Here is a 21,099-nt window from a genome sequence, read left to right on the forward strand (position 1 = left end):
TCTCATTTTTCAATTTTCTTCGTACAAGTCTACATCTTTCAAAACAAAAATGTTTATTTTCTTAGCGAAATGTATAATTATTCGTATTTCATATAATAATGTTTTGTTATTATTTTAAACGAAACGAATGAAGCTTTAAGAATTAAAAAACAAAAAAAAAAAACAAAAAAAAAAATTGTTATAGAGGTAGAAAGAAAAATCTATGCAAGAATCGATAAATAGTCATTCGATAAGAAAAAAAAAGTGAGGTGAAATTCGTCAAAAAGGGACTTATAATTGCAATAGCTTTTTGATAGAATAGAATTCCGAAAAATATCTGATTAAATTTTTAAAAAAAAAATGGTCAATTAAGCATGTCAAATTTCTACTCTGTACTCCATGGTTGCTCGCATCTTATATTTTATTACATATTAAATAGTAAATAATTCGCGGACTAGTTATCGAATGCTATTTTTTTATTGAAGTTATACTTCTTATTTACGACTTCCAACAAGGTTGCGTTAAACGTTTAACGCTACATTTTTATTGGCCGGGAAATCACGTGGTAGGATCCAGTTTTCCCTCATTCATTTCCATATTGTTTTGGTTCTCACTAGCATAAAAATAATAAAAGTCATAAAAGTATTGTTTTTCTATGAATATTTTTTTAGTTTGATTTGATACACATATATGTAATTTAATAGGATAGTATTCTTTATTTTCAAATTTAGTGGATAACAATAGTAAAAAATGAGTGAAAACAATCCCACGGACAATGCGACGGATTTAAGGTTATGTCAGGGTACGTCTCTTATGAATATCAATTGATTGTTAGGTTTTCTCTTTTGAAATTACATTATGACGCATTCACATACATTATTAATACAAATACATTTTCCATGGCGAGACGATAAGGCAACCACAAGCACTTCCACTGGTTCAAGAGGTCCACGAGGGGAAAATGCACAATATTACCGTTATTACAGAGCACGGAAGCGAGAGGAGCAGGAAAAAGAGTCGTTGAATAGAACTAGTGATCCTTCTACGACTGCTGATTCTTCTACAATTAACGTCGCAGGTTACGAAGTTTAACTTCTTCCGCGCGGAGGGACTCCACGCACTATTTTTTTATTTTATTCTATCGCGTTTCCTATTTACTTTTCTCCACGCCTTTGTAATTTTAAGTTTCTAAGTTCTAGATGTTGCAGTTTTTGAGCAGCAAAACGAAATCAATCGTAATGTTAAATAAACGGCGGCGGCAACAGCAGCTTCACCTACGATTTTTTAATAGAGACATGTAATAAATGAGCACTTTTAATTTTAGGTCTTTAATTTATTAGATATCTATCTAATCAAAATAGAGCAAAATCAAAAAAACATTAAATAAGAGATAAATAGATAATTTCAGCTAAATACCACGTTAATTTTAGTAAATATTTAGCTCGTGGCAGTTAAATATTTCCGATCTTTCTTTGTTATATAAGGAACCATGCCATGTGATTTTCTGGCCCATAAAAATTCGTCGAAAACAACGAGAAAAGATTTTGTATCTTTAATTTTATGCAAAGGTATAAAACTGAGAAAAAAAAAATTTCATAACAAATATTTTTACAATTAGTTCAAGCTGTAGTTTGAACCATTTTTTAAAGCAGACAAATTACTTTTATATGCTAATCTAAAAGAAAAATACCTTTTTCTAGAAAGTTCTACAAAGATAAAACGCGTGATACTTTTGCAAATAACTTTTATTTGATTTCAAATTAAAATTAAAAATGCATACAATCTAACGAGAATATGCTATTCAACAAAATACATTTATTTTTGAAACAAAACACTTTAAATCGTATCTGTTTTTATTACAGTTTTATTCTTAATTTAACTTTTATCAAAAAGCGTTGCTTACGTCAATAAACCGGTTTATAATTCTTTATTTACGTCGTCTTATCATCGTATTCTTCGTTTTAAAATACTCGCACGGATAATATATCTCTATGTCCATGTAAACAAGAGGCTAGAAAAAGATTTAAACGTCAAAAAAAGAAGAAAAAAAAACTCCTTTAGAATCATAACACCTTGAAAACAAGTTCCATTGCTCGGCGTAACAGTAGCATAATCATGGTCAAGGAAAGTCATTTCGTCCTTGAAATAGGATAGATAATTTTATGAATGAAAATGAAAAATTAAACAAGCATGACTGCATCTTATGTTACAGTACGTGATAGAAAAACCTGAACTTTTATCTTTAAGTTTTACATTGCAGGGTTACGTGGTCACTCTAAGGCTTGGTTAATGTGTGCAATGCCTTTTCAATCAGCTAAGTTATTAAAATATGTAACAACAGTTAATACAATGTGAAAAATTCCGGATCAAATTACGGTATAAAGTACCGGCATTTTGGGTGCCTTAATCATAAAATTCATTTCACCGTGAAATCCATTTTTTCGTAAAATATTAATGTCATAATTTTTACACTGATATTTTTTTAATTGGAGTGATTTTACGGCAATTATTACTCTAAAAATTACTATTTATAATTTTTTTATTCTGTATGTTCCAATAAAAGTGGATTTTACGATGAAAAGTGCCCACACCCTGAGTGACGGTACTTTTTACCGTAATTTGATCCTGAATTTTTTTCGGGATAAAACCAATTACGATCGATTGTTTTTGTAGTCTTTTAAAAAATTGCTTGGTTTTAAGTTGTGCGTAGATCTTAACAAAAATTTAATTGTATTGCAATTTGCATATAAAAGTTGACAATTATTTATATAATATAATCACCCTAAATTTTGCAAATCAGTTTTGGCACTGGCATCCTACCAATACATCTTCTCCATGTAAATCGGATATTTTTTTTCCTTGCTTGAACAGCATGTTTACCTTTTCCATACCGAAAAAGAAAGGCATGCTGCAAATTCTGCTTTTCTTTTTCCACCAGCACATTTTTCACAACTTCACAGGGCACCAACCAAAAGCTACTGCTTAGAAACAGTCGAACTTTTCACAAACAAGCCTTACTAAATCAACTGTCAATATACATAATGATTATGCGGTTTAGGTGTGAAGTTGGCTGTGAAAAAATATAATTAATTCCTCTGCTGGGAAAACCGAAGTTACTTTCCTAACAACCAGATGGTACTTTCTATGCTTGAAACCATTGTAACTGTTGTAACGTTTTAGTTATCAATCCTATCCAAGTGATTTTATTTCAAATGTAAAAATATACATATGTGCAATAGTTTACTTGCATAAATGGCAATATAAGAAGTGTAGATAGGTTTAAGTACAAAACTGTATTCTATATGTAAAACTGTATTTTATATGTAACTTTTGAGCTAGCAATCCCGTAGACTCTATTTTGGTCCTATTTGATTCCCAGTAAAAAATACATAGGAAAAATGTTTTGCCTTTCTAGACAGAATTTTCAGACGCGTGCATAGGTATAATAGAAAGTTGTACTTTTTTTTATATTTCATGCTTACTAAATTCCTTATAATCTCAAAACTGTATGTGTCTAGAGGCTTGATTTTGGCGTCATTCGAATCAGAGTAAAAAATACAATATACATAGGCACTCAATATACAATATACAACAACATAGGCATACAATATGATAGGAATCATATAGCATACAATATTACTTGGTTAAATAGCAAATAAGTCCCCATTTTGACCCTTCTCTCTCTCAGTGAAATCAAGATAGCGGCTAAAATTCTTCTTGGGGAAGAGGGAATACTTCAGGTATATTGATCCCAAACCGCAACTTTGGAATAAATTTCCGGCTTTCCTTTATTAATTTCAGTATTCAATTAATTGGGAACCTGGCCTGGACAGGACATTTAATGTACTAAACACCTATATTATTATAATCTTACACACTTCTACTAGATTGAAATGACTACCTAGATTTAAACCTATATGAGGCAGAGAGAAGTGTTCTTCACCAAATTTATTAACATTTAAATTTCGGTGAGAAAATATTACCCACCCATGACTTGTGCAACGCGTGACTTCTATTTTTTATTTTACATTATATCCGTCTTTGAACAGCCGACCCAATTTTGGGTTTACGGTTAATATTGTTCAACTCCGTAACCTTGTAGTTTTGAACCAATCCAGAAGACAAGGAAACTCCTGGAACAATACCCCCAGAGGTATTGATTTGCTATGGGAACATGGATGACTTTGAGAGTCAACAGATTTAACATGTATCAGTCACCATTTACAACACGGGGAAGTCTTCGAACCCACGAATTCTTGAACATGGGTCCAGTGCCCTACCAGCCAGGCTATCCTGACCTCATGACTTCTATTGATAACTTCAGAAAATAGAACAAAAATACTGAAGAAGAGAGCTTTCGTTAGATAAATTCGGGAAACAATAAAGATTTGCGTAGGGCCAAGAACAGAAGCTGACATTGGGGATGTATTTTAGTTTGAGCGTTATGCGTTCAATCATTTCATGTCGAATTTATTTGTATTTACAAACACATAATTTATAAATTCGGTCATGTATAAGCAAAGATATTCACGTTTATGACCAATTTTTTACATTACGTAAAGTTTTGAAAAATCTCCCGCTCACTTTCTAACCGAAAAATGGCCTTAAATATAAAATTTATTTTATATAATAAGCCAAATTAATTAATTTTTATAAATAAATCTCAATTTCAAAAATATTTTAATCTAACATTGATGGAAAAAAAGTGGCCCTATGTATCTTGTCTACAGACAAGATATTGTTGGTATACCAACATTAAACATTGAGTTTTGAAACAAATATGTTTTTCTATTTTAACTACAAGGTTATTTATTAAGCTTGAATAAATGATACTATAGCCGGGATAGCTTGTTTGGCAGGGCGTTGGACTCACGTTTGTGCAAACAAGAGTGTGAATCCAGCCGGCCGAAGACTCCCTCCATGTTCCCATAACAAATCAATACCTCTGGGGGTACTGAATTGGAGATTGATCGTTCTCTGGTTCAGGTCAAAATTATGATCTGCGAATGAATGAATAGATGCATGAATGAGTTCACCCTATAAACGGGTGTGACGTATGGATGGGGCAGAAGTCGAATTCTTGACCACTGGAAAACAAGAACAATCGTACCTCCCCTGCCTTAATAGCTGACTACAGCAACAACAACAAATGAATTAAGGTTCAATTGAATGGAGACAAGGTTCAATTTAACACCTTATTAAAGTTTGCAGCTAATTCACCCCACATTAAGCTTTAATAAGTAAGACTTAATTTGAACTGATGTTCTGGAAGAGTATATGTCTACCAGTTTGATTCCTTTTGATTTTGATTTGATTTTGAACAAAAATTTCTTTTGATCAAAAACAAACATTTTTTTTCAATTGTGTATTAGCGATGCGCGACTAAATAAGTAGTGTTATTTCTACTTCCCCTCATTCTAAATATTTTGAAGTTAATCACATTCTAAATTCTCTTAATTAAGCAAAGCACAAAATTATTTTTATGTCTTGCTTTATTAGTACATTCATGTTATAGAATATATATATTTTTTTTAAGAATGCGGGTTTTGTGGGTACTATGTGTCTTTAGCAAAGAAGTTCGTAACTTAATTTAATGTACAATGCACACAAAAAATGAGAACGCATTAAATAACTTTTGATCTAATTATAATTATCGGATTTAATATGCTAGGTCTTAATTTTCATGGTTCCAAGAACTAACCTTAAATATGCTAATTAGTCCGTTCAGCAATTTTTTAATATATTAAATAAATCAGGCACAAAATCGTACTTTTTCAAAATAAATATGTTTTTTTTTTCAATGGATTTAATTTCTAGAGCCTGAAAATATGAAGCATTCTAAAAAATTTGGTCCCAATAGTTTAATCAAGAGATAGATGAAAAGTTTGTGTTATTTAACGTTTATTTCACTTTTTTGGAGATTTCTCCATATCTCAAAAGCTTTTTAAGAGAAGAATTTAAATAAAAATTTGCACACACAAACCTCGTTTTTCCAAATAAGATTTCATGTAAAAAAAAAAAATTTAAATTATTTCTTATTTTTTATAATTTTGTTTACTAATAGTAAAATAAATTGAAATGTAAAAACATACAAATTTATACATTATTTTAAATTATGCAATTAATTAACCTAAAATATCTCATATACTAATTAATTAGAATATTTAAAGATAGATTCTTAAACCAATAAAATAGTGTTTTAGTGCTTGAAAATCCGATCATTAGATGCAAAGTATACAGGGTGTTTGCTATTATTTTTCCGCATTATAAACCTTCAGAAAAATAATCCTTGTTAAACCTTAATATGGTGCTAACTTTCGGGAACTTTAATTAAATGTTTAATTGAATAATAATATCTAGTAATCAAGTTTAAAAAGTTCGATAATATATTTCAATTTAGCATCAAATTTAGCACAATATGGTGCTAACTTTCGAGAACTTTAATTAAATGTTTAATTGAATAATAATGTCTAGTAAGCAAGTTTAAAAAGTTCGATTATATATTTCAATTTAACATCATATTTAGCGCAATATGGTGCTAACTTTCGGGAACTTTAATTAAACGTTTAATTGAGTAAGAATATCTAGTAATCAAGTTTAAAAAGTTCGATAATATATTTTAATTTAGCATCAAATTTAGCACAATATGGTGCTAACTTTCGAGAACTTTAATTAAATTTTTAATTGAATAATAATGTCTAGTAATCAAGTTTAAAAAGTTCGATAATATATTTCAATTTAGCATCATATTTAGCACAATATGGTGCTAACTTTCGGGAACTTTAATTAAATGTTTAATTGAGTAATAATATCTAGTAATCAAGTTTAAAAAGTTGGATGATATATTTCAATTTAGCACCATATTTAGCACAATATGGTGCTAACTTTCAGGAACTTCAATTAAATGTTTAATTGAGTAATAATATCTAGTAATCAAGTTTAAAAAATTCGATAATATGTTTCAATTTAGCATCATATTTAGTACAATATGGTGCTAACTTTCGGGAACTTTAATTAAATGTTTAATTGAGTAATAATATCTAGTAATCAAGCTGAAAAAGTTCGATAATATATTTCAATTTAGCATCATATTTAGCACAATATGGTGCTAACTTTCGGGAACTTTAATTAAATATTTAATTGAATAATAATGTCTAGTAATCAAGTTTAAAAAGTTCGATAATATATTTCAATTTAGCATCAAATTTAGCACAATATGGTGCTAACTTTCGAGAACTTTAATTAAATTTTTAATTGAATAATAATGTCTAGTAATCAAGTTTAAAAAGTTCGATAATATATTTCAATTTAGCATCATATTTAGCACAATATGGTGCTGACTTTCGGGAACTTTAATTAAATGTTTAATTGAGTAATAATATCTAGTAATCAAGTCTAAAAAGTTCGATGATATATTTCAATTTAGCACCATATTTAGCACAATATGGTGCTAACTTTCAGGAACTTCAATTAAATGTTTAATTGAGTAATAATATCTAGTAATCAAGTTTAAAAAATTCGATAATATGTTTCAATTTAACATCATATTTAGCGCAATATGGTGCTAACTTTCGGGAACTTTAATTAAACGTTTAATTGAGTAAGAATATCTAGTAATCAAGTTTAAAAAGTTCGATAATATATTTCAATTTAGCATCATATTTAGCACAATATGGTGCTAACTTTCGAGAACTTTAATTAAATGTTTAATTGAATAATAATGTCTAGTAATCAAGTTTAAAAAGTTCGATAATATATTTCAATTTAGCACAATATGGTGCTAACTTTCGGGAACTTTAATTAAATGTTTAATTGAGTAATAATATCTAGTAATCAAGTTTAAAAAGTTCGATGATATATTTCAATTTAGCACCATATTTAGCACAATATGGTGCTAACTTTCAGGAACTTCAATTAAATGTTTAATTGAGTAATAATATCTAGTAATCAAGTTTAAAAAATTCGATAATATGTTTCAATTTAGCATCATATTTAGTACAATATGGTGCTAACTTTCGGGAACTTTAATTAAATGTTTAATTGAGTAATAATATCTAGTAATCAAGCTTAAAAAGTTCGATAATATATTTCAATTTAGCATCATATTTAGCACAATATGGTGCTGACTTTCGGGAACTTTAATTAAATGTTTAATTGAATAATAATGTCTAGTAATCAAGTTTAAGAGGTTTGATAATATGTTTCAATTTAGCACCATAATTAGGTTGTAGAAAATTTGAACGATAATATATATCTACACATTTGAAAAGTTCTAATGGTAATACCAGAACTTTTTATTAATTTTTTTAAAAAAAATTGTTATACATTTTAATACATAACATGCTTCCAACACAACTGAATTCCGAATTTATCTATTTTAACAATTTTCTCTGTTTTTAAGAGTTTCCTAGGAATCAGAATGTGTGCAGAAAAAAAAACAAATTTAGCTTACATAAACTTTTCGTGCCTTTTATCAGATGTGCATCTCATTTTCAAAACGAAAAAAAAAGAAATAATAAGCTATTTCACTAAATTGAAGTCAAGTCTTAGACCTTTTAAATAATTTTTAGGGCACACCCTATTACACACAAGAGAATAAAAGAAAGCGCTTTTAAGCTGAAAGCTTTCGTGCCAGTACTCGCTTTGTCAAGCTGCCAAACTTTGCCGAAAAAGCGTTTTGTAGCGCAATTCTTTAGCCTAATTCTTTTTTAACCCAGAATTCACGTAATTTTTATTAATGAGCAACAGTTTTTATTGACTTCTTTTTTTATTTATTTCAATGAAAAGTAATAGACATTTAATGTATTTTTTTTCCTGAGAACAATTCCATTGTATTGAAGTCACTTCTGTATATTGAATTCTAGAATCTTTTGATGCTTTACCGCATATATATATATATATATGCCCAGAAGCAGAATATATATATATATATATATATATATATATGCCCAGAAGCAGAAGAAGCAGTTGTGCGACGTACGTCGCACAACAAACGAAGTCCTACAGAACAGTTTATACCTTGAATAAAATACCCTTTAGCTTTGACCACTTATTTTAATATTCGGACCTTTATATCATAGGTATTTTATTAATAATTCATCATCATCAACAAAATTTTGTACTTCAGAAGTGATTGAAAGAGTAACAAATCAAGAATGTTTTTGCTTTGGTTTAAAAAATAATGTATATATCTGTGTATGATCCGGTATTTCAATAAATGAAAATATAGTATTTTAACGTGAAGTTGACTTTTTTCGCAGTGAAATGCTTGCAGAACATTTCAAAATATTCTAATATATATATATATATATATATATATATATATATATATATATATATATATATATATATATATATATATATATATATATATATAATAAGTAACCTTAGTGGTTAAGATTCTGAGTGAATATGTTATTTGTTAATTGTAGTAAGTTTCTGTGTGAAACTGAGAACCTGTGTGGTTCGAACTTAATTGGTTAAAAGTCTGTGTAACTCATGTTATCATTAAAAAATAAGCAAAATCATTAATTGTGTTGATTGACTTTATTAATGGTAACCAAGGCATTTACATATATATGTACGGTAAAGCATCAGGAGTCGGACTTCTATTAACTTCAATTTTGCGAATTTTTCCACTTTGCTATTTTTTTCGAGGAACCAAGAACATTTAGGAAATTTCTTGGTAAAATAACTTCCAAATAGAAAAGTGAATTTCCTATTTAAAGAACTTGAACTTTCTTTTTTTTTTTTTTTTTTTTGAGATCCACTTTCCCGATTTCCCAAAATATTTCAAACTTGGTTACGCATTTTATGGGGGATTTATTTTCGCAGCCATTTAACTTTTAGAGAGCAGTAGAAACATTAACTGAATCGGATATTTTGGACAGTGCGAAAAATAAAAACAAACAGTAATAAGATGAAGACAGAAATAATGAAGAGATCCCAAAATGAAATGTTGGAATCATTTGAAATAATTCGATAGTAGATAATAATTTACAAGATATAAGTGTATCAAGTGCTATTTTAATTATGTCTAATGTTTATGAATTTAAAATTTGCTTTGTGTTGTTTAAGTATTTCAAGTGGCTATTTTCTACTTAACGAATTTTTCATATAGGGAACTTTTTATCGTGATTTAGCGACTTCGAGCGATATATATACTTCAAGGCTGAAAACATACCAATGAATAATAATTAGATTTATATTTCAAAGGAAATATTTTTAGAATCTTTTCCTCTTTCAATTCCATATTAGGAAGCATTAAATGATTTTCCTTAATGCGTAGGGTTACAAGGTATGCGACGATTGAGCCTTTTCACTCATTTTATGTTAGTACTTACTGCAAGAGCGATTGTTTTTGCTTGACTCTTGCTGTATGATGTATTCCATGTAAGATCTGCCGGAACCATTCGGAGTTTTGTCGTCCACCCCCTCCCTTGTGGAGAGTGGATGTGAAACCAGCCTACCCGTAAATAAAACTAATGAATGAATAATTGGTTCACGACTGAATTATTTAAGCTAATTGTAAACAATGATGACAGGGATGTAGTCCTGTTATTACATACATACATACATATATATATATATATATATATATATATATATATATATATATATATATATATATATATATATATATATATATATATATATATATATATATATATATATATATATATATATATATATATATATATATATATATATATATATTAGGTACCTATCTATAAATCAAATCGGGATATTATTCAGGAGAAGCTTACGTAAACTTTTACAGCTTTTTCAGATAAGTATATCGTTGTTACAAATAAACTTAATGCGATTAATTTGAAATATAATAACATCATCACCACATAATTAGAGATATAAAAATTTCTTTTAAATATATACCTTCTTTGATAGTTAGATTGCTATTTCTAGTATTGCTTTGTTCTTTAGTTTGTTGTTAATGATTTTGGTTTGATTCTGCCGTGCTCATACTTTCGGTTTTTCTTAGGAAGCAATAGCATATTTTATTTCATCTTAAAATATTTTTTCAAATATTCTTCCAAGCACTTTACGGTAGAACAATGTAGAAAGGACTAATACCGCCCATCCTCCGTCCCTACGCCGGCTGATCAAAGTGATCACCTACCCACACGGTGACGGCAGTCAGTGATGCTTGACTTCGGTGACGGTTAATATAAATTCCATTCTTTTACAAAGGATTTAAAATCTCACCTTTTGTTTAATTCGTAAAAAGGTTATGCAGGTAAGCAATGGAAATAAATAATGTGTAGTCAGTCATATGTTTTTCGCTACCAGTTGAAGATAAAAAATACAAGCTTGTCGTGCAAAAATATGCATAACATATTTCCTATCAATTAAAAACTAAAATTTCATAAAACTTAAATTATTAAAAACTAACATTCATTCAATCCCTTTCTCAATAAATAAAAATCATAAATTCAATCGTTTATCTTTTTATTCAATAGCCTTGACTTGAGTTCATAAAATCTATATATAGAGATTCCTTCTACATCTGCTTAACACATTAGCATAGAATTTCAAAACAGTTATATGGTTGCTAAATGTTTTGATTTTATTAAAATTCCGTAATTATTTTTTCACACATTGTTTCCGCCAACACATTTGAATGCGTAAGGCTATGAAAAGGAGCCTTGGCAATAAATTAAAGCAATTAATACCCAATGCATGGAATCCTTAACTTCCCTTGGCAAAAACTATTCTAACATATATTAGTGACTTGCATATTTGATTACTTAATAGACGCTGATTGTTCTGCAGTGGTTGATATTACAGCTTCACCCTCAGAGCAGTTTTTAAAGTGTTTATTTAGTAATTCTTAAGTATATTAAAATTGAAGAATAATTTTCATTTTGATGGAGCTGCATATTTTCCGTAAATAAAAAAGATATTTTGGTTGCATTAAGGACGAAGATTTAAGATGAAAAAAGATGATTAAAAGATGTTTAAAAATATTTTGATAAATATAAAAGATTTTATTATTTTCCAATTTAATGCTTAATTCAAGCAGTTAATTGTTTTTTTGTGTAATTGCTTGCATATAATCGTGAAGTAGATTAATGGAAAATTGGAAATAAATCATCCACGTGATACAGCCCAATATTTTGCCGAAATCGAAATTTTTCTGCAGTTAATTGCATAATTAAAAAAAAAGTTTTTTGTTAAGTTACTAAAAGAAAATTTTCATAATTGAACTAAAATTAAGATTATTATGTCCACTGTCCCATTTTTTTATTCAAATCTTTTCCCTCTCATTATTATTATTTTTTCTTGGTTTGGCTTATTCCAATACGTTTTTCAAAGATGAAAGGCCGCTTTTAAAAAAGGAAAGGGATTTTAAATTATTGACATAATAATCGTTTGCTTCAAGAAGCTATTTGGGTTTTTTGTTCCATGTGCTAATTCGTGGATGCTCATAAAAGCAGCTGTTTGAAAAAGCAGGTGCAGTGAATATTGGTCTATTATTTAAAAAGGGTAGAAGAGATTACTAATTAAGATTTCGGTAATACACCCATGTTCTAGAATGTACTCGTCCAAAAGTTTAGTCTTTCAAAACAAGATCGTTTGTTTAATTTAAAATTTGAATTTTAACAATCGTAAGAAAAAAACAGTCCTTTAAAAAAATTTGCTTTTCTTCCATTTTTTTTAAAAAAAGCATTTCTCTTAAGGTGAGTGAAATATTTTTAATATAAGATTACAGGAAAATTATTTATTTAAATTGTATTAACTGCATTAATGTCTTGTAATAAAATATAATTTTATTTAACAAATTTATAGTTAACTTTTTCTTAACAAGTTATTTTTGCCGGTATACTTACTAATTTTATCATTAGTAAATAGATGCTTTGAACTCAAAAGTTAAATTATAACAAAACAAGTCAATAATAATTATAATTACAGAAGGAATAACCCTGCAGATGTTAGGGAAGAGATAAAATCCTCCATTTCAATATAATAAATATCACCATAAAAATTTTTTTATATTGAACTCTTTATAAGTTAAAGCTCTTATGATAGAAACTGCTTACCATACTATCATTAATGCTTAAGGGAAAAATAACAGGGTATAATAAACTATCAATATTCATAATTCAATCTAAACTGTCACTAATCTCGCCAAATGTTTGAATTATAATAAAGAATAGAGTGAAAAATGTTTTAGTGTTCCACGTAATTTCAATTTCAACACTTTTTCTTTTTTTAGTGATAGGGCTTTGATTACTCGACATTTTCCCCTTAACAGTTTATTTTTCGTATTTTGAAATTTATATTCATTTAATGCACTCTTAAAATACGAAAGCGTAAATTTAAAATTAGACGTCAAAGGGAAAGATGAAAAATATAAATTACATTTCATACGACCTAAACGTCGATATTATTGAATTTAATTACTTAAATAAGAATTTATTAAACAAAAAAAAAAGTCTTATAATATTTTATTTCTCAAGTAATGCTTATTTTTATTTTAAAAAACGTTTATGGTTACACAATTTTAGCGCACACATTTAGTGTCTTGTGTTAAAGCATTTGACAAAATTTTGAATAATTTGATTCTTACGCTCATAAGTATCATATTTATCATACTGGTGTAAAAATCAGACTACTTTTAAATGAATACTTTCATTTTGAAATTCCTTTTTGTTTTTGATTTAGAATATTTCTTAATTTGAATTTGTATGACTTAATATCGCTTACTTTAATTTATTCACTTTCCAGTGTCCATGAAAATGATATAAAAATTGCTATCTAATTTTAAATTAGGTTTTCTTATGTATTTTGTTATCATTTAAAAATTATAATAACGCATAAAAAGTTAAGTTTCTTTTTGGAAATGATAAAAATCATGATTATGTGAAGTTTTTGAAAATGTTTTTGAATTTTATTGATTTTATGTTTATAAATTAAGAACTTTGAATGATAGAGAAAAATTATTTTCATTACTGCACAGATCCTAATTATGATTTTCGGAAAGTGATTAAAAATATTTTTTGAGTGCTTAAAAAGTACTTAACAGAGAGCTTATTTTTTGTTGAAAAATCTGGTCTTATGTAAAGTTATATAATATTTTTCATTCACATTAAGTTAACAAAATATTCTTTGCTTTTGTAAAAAATAGTGACTTTAAAGGAGAAAAAAACAAAGGTGAATTAGAAACAATTACGAGGGTTAATGAGAGAAGCGAGAAGATTTTAGAGACTTCTTGTAAATAAAAAAAATGGAATCCTTTTACTTTTATAGTGTCGGTATATATCTTTCAGTCTTGTGCATCATAGTAGCGTAGATTCATACCTATTTAATTATTATAAATGTTTTTAACACCATACGAAGAACAGGTAGAAAGCTAATAATTAAAAAAAAGTGAATATTTGAAATATTAACATCTCAGTTATTAAACAAAACAGCTAAAATATAGAGATTATTGCAGACAATAAAACAATAGAGAGCTTATTTATTATTACAAACTTAGGTAACTTATGGAAATCCCATAAAATACTTCCAAGAAAACTGTAATATCATTAAGTTTAATTAATTTTCAACCTAGCGATTGTTAATTTTTAAGGGACATTAGAGACATTTTATTTATTCGATCAATAATTATTAAAATTTGAATTATTTCAGATGCAATATATATTTATTAAGAAAAAATAAATTGTTTTCCCATCTCGAAAATTCTGTCATTAAAATTAGAAATTATTCAATCTTTAAATATTCTTACAATAGTGTCATTTAAAAATAATTAATGATAAATTAATGCGTCCTCCCCAGTGAATTCAAATATGTCTGAAACTGCGAATATCATCATTACAGGCATACATCGCCTGTTAATTGTAAAACGAGTTAATTTGATATGTTCGAGTTTGTTTAGGCTGATTTCAACCTTAAACAAAACACTAGAACTGATGTTTATTTCATAAAAGATGCATATATCATATGACAAGATCGGCTGCAGAAAACAAAAAACCAAAACGCATAATTAGTAAAAAAAAAAAAAAAAAAAAACTACTTTTATGCATATTATGATGATATGATTCTTGTCTACATATATATTTGTTTTAAGTGTTACCAAAATTGTGGGTATTTTTTTTATCTATCTAAACGACACTTGAGTCTTGCGTAAGTACATTGGATTTATGACTGCCTTTTTAAATGTATGTAAACAACTTTGAAATGTATGCAAACTCCAGATGCTGTAAATAAGAGTCTAGTATTATTTTAAAAGAAATATGCTCGCACATAAATCAAACCTCTCTAGCATTATTAAGAAAATGTTAAAATCCTAGTATACGTTACTCGCTTGGCGCGTTTTTAATAACTTCACAAACACCGAAACGACGCGTTGACGCTTGTCACCATACTATTGCCAACGACGAATGACGATGAATGATTACTAATAATGACGTTTTTATGATTGCCCACGAGATTTATTGCAGGCAAAAATATAGAAAATCATAATCTGAAAAGGGCAATTACATTAACATACCATGAATAAAAGTTTATAAATGAAAAAAGTAATAGCACCGAATCTCATACACGTTGAACATGTTATTGTCATCAGGGCCCGACTTAGACTAATTGGGGCCCGAGGCAAAGACTTTTTTTGGGGCCTCCCTCTGCTTCAGTAACGAAGAACCGAACATTGTGGAAGTATTTAAATTTTTCACCTAATTATAGATAACAAGAAAATTGACTAAAACCTAAAATAGTTCTAAAGTTCACCCTCGCCCCAATGGTCAGACGAAATATTGTTCTGTCCATTTTATTGATTTTCTCACAATTCAAGGTTGCTTAAGCAAAAAAATATTTTTCTGTTCCGAATTTCTCTTTTACTGTCATAAGTAATAATAAGATAAAGAAAATATGGGTTATACTGCCAGGGGACTAATAATTTAAGGTTCACATACATGAACCTCAGGTCTTAAGTAAGTAAGTGAATATAAATATTTCAAATGTTAAATTGCACCTAAAGTAGAAACAAACATGCATATTGTTATATTATGGTATTTAAATACAATGATGATTAGATTTGATAATAATTTTGAATAAAATAAGTAGAAATTTCAAAAAATACGAAGTTTTGTTTAAGCACATTGCAAATTTGATTTAAATATCAGTTTTAAAACTATTTAAATTACATATCACGCAAAATAAATAATTATTGAAAATAATGTAACATTAATTATAAAAAAAATTATTTAATTCTTAGGGTAAAATTTAAAAATTAAGGGAAAAACACATAAAGTTACAAATTATTATGTAAGTACCTTAACATAAAACAATGAGTTAAAATACGCATAAAAATATATCTAAATCGATATAATTTCTCATAATCTCTCTAAAGATATATCTTATATAGATATCATAATACTATGAGATTTCTTCTGACTACCACGCTACAAATTTCGCCATACAATACCAAGTTATACATACGTGTACCTGCATGTTCTTGACTGTATTTTTAAATCTCTAAATGTAGAATGTTAAAAAACTTTATACAAATCACAGATTTATTAAGTCAAAAGAAAAAAATATTTTCAGAATAGCTAAATTAAATAAAACTTAAAATTACTCTAATTTTCGAGTACGTAGATTTTGCGTCATTTTTCAAAAATTACTTCTGTTTTAAATGGAATTCTACCAAAATAACTTACATTTCCTGCATCTCTAGAAATCCCCAGAAAGCTTAAACGTCCACAAATGTTTACAGTGAGGGTAAAACTATAAATTATCTCTTAGTGTGTTTTTAGAAGCTAAGAAGCGAAGGTCCACACATTTGTACCGAGGTTATGAAGAGGTTAATGAGGAATTAAACTGCTTAATGGACACGAAAAAATTAAGCTATTTAAGGCTATAAGCAAGTTTATGTATGGTGTTTAGAAAATAACACCATATATACCTGATTTTTTTTATTTGTGAAAGAAAAATAAAAATAAAATTACCTGAACTTGACAAGCACGGAAATTCCACAGATAAGTATTACGATTTATGCATCGCTATCAGTCTTATCATGTTTCTTTAATGTTTATGTAAATAAACAGCCAAAGAAGAATGAATTTTGAAGTTTAAAGATGACAAGGCAAAATATTTTGTTTCAGAAAAAATTCTTTAAATTCATTTAAGAGGTAAAATATTTTTCTTTTTTTTAATCCCCCCCCCCTCTAATTTACGTAATATTGATGTAGTTAACGTAATCGGCATTATTTGTACGCATCAAATATTTATTTCATCATGTTTTATCTCGTTGATTTCAGCATTTCGCTTTTATAGTTTTTGTACCAAACAGCGCTTTTTTTAAACATGTTGATTAAAAATGTTTTCTTAAAAATAAATTTATAAAACATAGTGATTAAATATGCATAAAACAAAATATTTCTTAATCTTATATATTCAACAACATTTCATTATTTTCAATTGAAAATAATGTTTGACACGAGGTTAAAAATGCAAATTAATAATGTTTTGTTGTACGTTGTTTCCTTTCCGATGTTTCGTCAGTGGATTATAATTTCGATATTGGCTGTGTTAGTCCTATAAAGTAAATGAGTAAAGTAAACAAAATAACTATTTAAAGCTAATGTATACTTAGCTTAAACTTGATTCTTCAAATTTAATGTAATAACGCTCTTGTAATTCAAACGAATCAACATTTATTATTTTATTTACGAACGAATGAAATATTATCGCTGTTATAAATAATGTTTTTCAAATTAATTGCTCGAAAAATATTGCTTTGAAAGAGTAATTACTTTGTTTTGTGATATACCAAAACTCGAAAATTATATTGCCCTACATGCGTGGGCATTTAAACAGCAATAGCGAATAATACAGATCAGGCACTCCTCACATTTTGACGAAAATCGCTAATATGCCTGATGGGACAAATTAACTGCACAGAAGGGGGTATTGAAAATAAAAATCGATTTCATTTGGTAAGCCCTAAGTATTATTGAATTAATTATATGAATTAGAATTTATCAGACAGAATGAGCTTTTTATTTTTTAACTCCCCTAGTCATGCATATATATATAACAGAAAAAAAAAATATCTATTCGTTCTAGATGAGAAAAATAATTAACATCACTTTGAAGTAACTTTTATTTCTCAGCCAAACTGGTACCCATTGAACCCTTTTTCACGGTACCCTATCGTTCCGTGGAACACTTTTCGCGAATCACTGGTGTAGATACCAAATCTTAGATCCCGACCTAGAGGCTATAGAAAAAGAAATTCTTAATTAATATTTTCCTATCTAAGCATTCCTTATCTTAGCATCTTTAACTTGAGTGCATTTTTTTCACACAATATTTCAAGCATTTTTTTGTGATCTAGTTATTACTTCCTCATTATACTTCTTTTTATTTTTGAACATTTTATATGACCTCTCACACAAGTTCTAAAACCAAAATTTGAACCTTGAACCATTTGTCAGCGAAATAATTATTTCTCATATCACCATTGAACTGAAAACATTATCTTCTAAGGAAAATTTCCTTAAAACATTCTACTGTAGCATTTCTTACAAAATAGAATTGATTTTTCTTAAACTTGACCAAATTGTAATAAATACATTTGTTATTTTCGTAAGATCAAAATGAAACAATACATAATGTTTTTTCTATTCGTCTTTATTACTTACAGCAATTTAGTTGCAAGAGTAAACTCAAACCAAAAGATATTTTGTAATGAATATTTCTTAGATTCAGCATTCACGTGACTCTAACAGAAATCTATAATTCTCATAAGTATTAGTTTTCAGGATTTAAATAGATTTCTATACAAATATTATTTGCTTATTTTGTTAGATGGCAGCACCATTAAAAATGCTTTTGGAGTAAATCGTTTCATCTCTAATCACATAAATTGCATTAAGTCAACTGAATTTCTGTGATTACTTTTTGATTGCTACTTTTACGGAAATATAAATATTTTTCTTTTAATTAAAAGAGGCAAATGCTTTCAGAGACATTTATTTGAGACATTTTGACAAATTCTTTTTTTTTTATCTTAACGTAGTTTAGTTGAATATTTAAAACGAAATAAAATCACATTGCCTTTAACGATAAAACCTAATTTTAATTTTTATAACTTCACTTCTATTTTCAGATAATTTATACATATTTTATTTTATTTATTTATTAAGATTTGTTTTAAGCTTTAATGCTTCTTCTTTGTTCTTTTGAGCATTAATGCTTTTTCTATAGTGCTGCCATCTATAAGCAAATATAGTAACTTTGATTGAAATATATTCTTCCAAACAATATACTGCTGCCATCTATGATCCTCCCTCACTGTCGAAAGGGACACTGTAAAAATCGACAACTTTCAATCAAAATCTCTTAAAAATTTTGTATTTATAACTTTCAAATTAAAATAAGTAACTAACTAAATACGCTTTGGTAAGGTATAGTAAATTTGTTTGTATTTTGAAGTAAATATAATTCTAAGAATGAATTTTTTGTCAAGCTTATTATAGTTTTAGATTTTAATATTTTTTTTATGCAATTTACCTTACTACCAAATTTTCCAATGCTGCAAATAAGTTCAAGCAGGAATATTTCAGTAATTTTCTAGTTTATTTTGCATCATTTAATACAAAAATACTTTGCACATTATTGAATAATTGCGTATTGAAGAATTTTACTTCTCCCTGTGTTTCGATAGTGTCTACGCAACAGTAATAAGCCGTTCGGTCAAAACAAAAATTAATCAATACGTAAACCTAGCACCCACTTTTCGTAGAAGAGACATTGAACCTCAGATCAAATTAGAGATTGGTAAATACCAACCTTTTTGGTATCACTTACAAACTGATACTTATACAACTAAGTATCAGTTACAAGTGCCTGATACTATCTTAATTTAGATCTTAGATAAAAATGTGGGAGTAATAATTAAGTCAAGTTTCGATTATTTTATTAGAGCTAAAATTATAAAATGAATGTATACGCTTACTAACTTAAATTTTAATTCACTTAAATTGCAGGTTTAAAATTATTTTAATCATTAAATAAATCAAAAGTTTAAATTTAAATTCAAAATTACGAAAATCGAAAAAACATATTTAGCGTGTAGAAATTTGAGAAACTGCATATAAAATTGAAATCAATCAGCTGCAGCTTTTTAAAAAATTATTATTGTAATTGAAATAGTAACTAACAAAAAAGAAATACGAATGCAATTAAATTAAACAAAAGTTGATTAAATTGTCAATAGTGTCTCTGGTGATAAAGCATTCGCCTCCAAGTGAGGTGACTGGTTGATACGAATACAGCTCTCTCTCTCTCACTCCTACCTCAATGCTGGCGTAAAATATTCTCAGTGCTAGACGGAATCCCCTTATCATCTGGCTGACTGTGGAAGGTGTTCGTGGTTTTCCTTTTCATGTAACGCAATAGAGAGTAGGGCAGAGTGGGGTCAATTGTAACATTTTTTACTTAACTATTTTTGACTAACAAAAATTCCTATATATTATTAGTATTAATTGACAGACGAGGAAAGTAGACTATCCTCTACTAGAAAAAAAATAAATACCTTATTTTAAACGTTATTATATTAGCTATTAGCAATTTTTGACAGTCGTGCACTTGTTACAATTGTCCCCACTTACGGGGTCAATTGTAACAGTTCATAAATTCAACTAAAACATAGTTAATTATACATATTATCATAGTTGTGATATATTTTTTTATTGATCAAAATAGTAGTGATATTTTAGGAGTAAAAATAATAATGAGCAGAGACCTAAAGGGTTAAACTTTCAACTTTAAGGGGTTAAAAATTTTAATTTATGCCGTGAAAGGTGACAAATAAAATAATGCACATGCAGCATAATATAAATGATATAGGGAACTATTGGTGGTTCTTAAGGAGTTAAGTAATGGTTTGTAAACATAAGATTATTTATTTTCAGCTGTTGCAATTGTCCCTTTACTTATTGTTACAATCGTCCCCAAGACGCCATTTTAGCTTCATTTGTTAAAAACAATGCTAGTTAATTAAAAAACTAATACTTTTTTTTTTGAAATGTTAATTAAGGTGTCCACTTACATATTCGGTTAATAATTTTTATTTGTTTAAACAAAATTACTTTG

The 21,099-nt window shown here is 27.9% G+C and overlaps 1 protein-coding gene across 1 annotated transcript in view; it reads right to left on the reverse strand.

Moving 5' to 3' along the window:
• The window catches only part of LOC107451639 (serine/threonine-protein kinase NIM1), a 70,507-nt gene extending 53,588 nt beyond the window's left edge, over positions 1-16,919 (reverse strand). Inside the window, exon 1 of the mRNA XM_016067803.5 lies at positions 16,659-16,919. The gene's annotated coding sequence lies outside the window, so the exon portion shown is untranslated. The remainder of the gene's footprint in view (positions 1-16,658) is intronic.
• Between the last annotated feature and the right edge of the window lie 4,180 nt (positions 16,920-21,099).

Source organism: Parasteatoda tepidariorum, chromosome 7, assembly GCF_982258835.1.
Source record: "Parasteatoda tepidariorum strain Cologne lab strain chromosome 7, Ptep-v5.0, whole genome shotgun sequence".
NCBI lineage: Eukaryota > Metazoa > Arthropoda > Arachnida > Araneae > Theridiidae > Parasteatoda > Parasteatoda tepidariorum.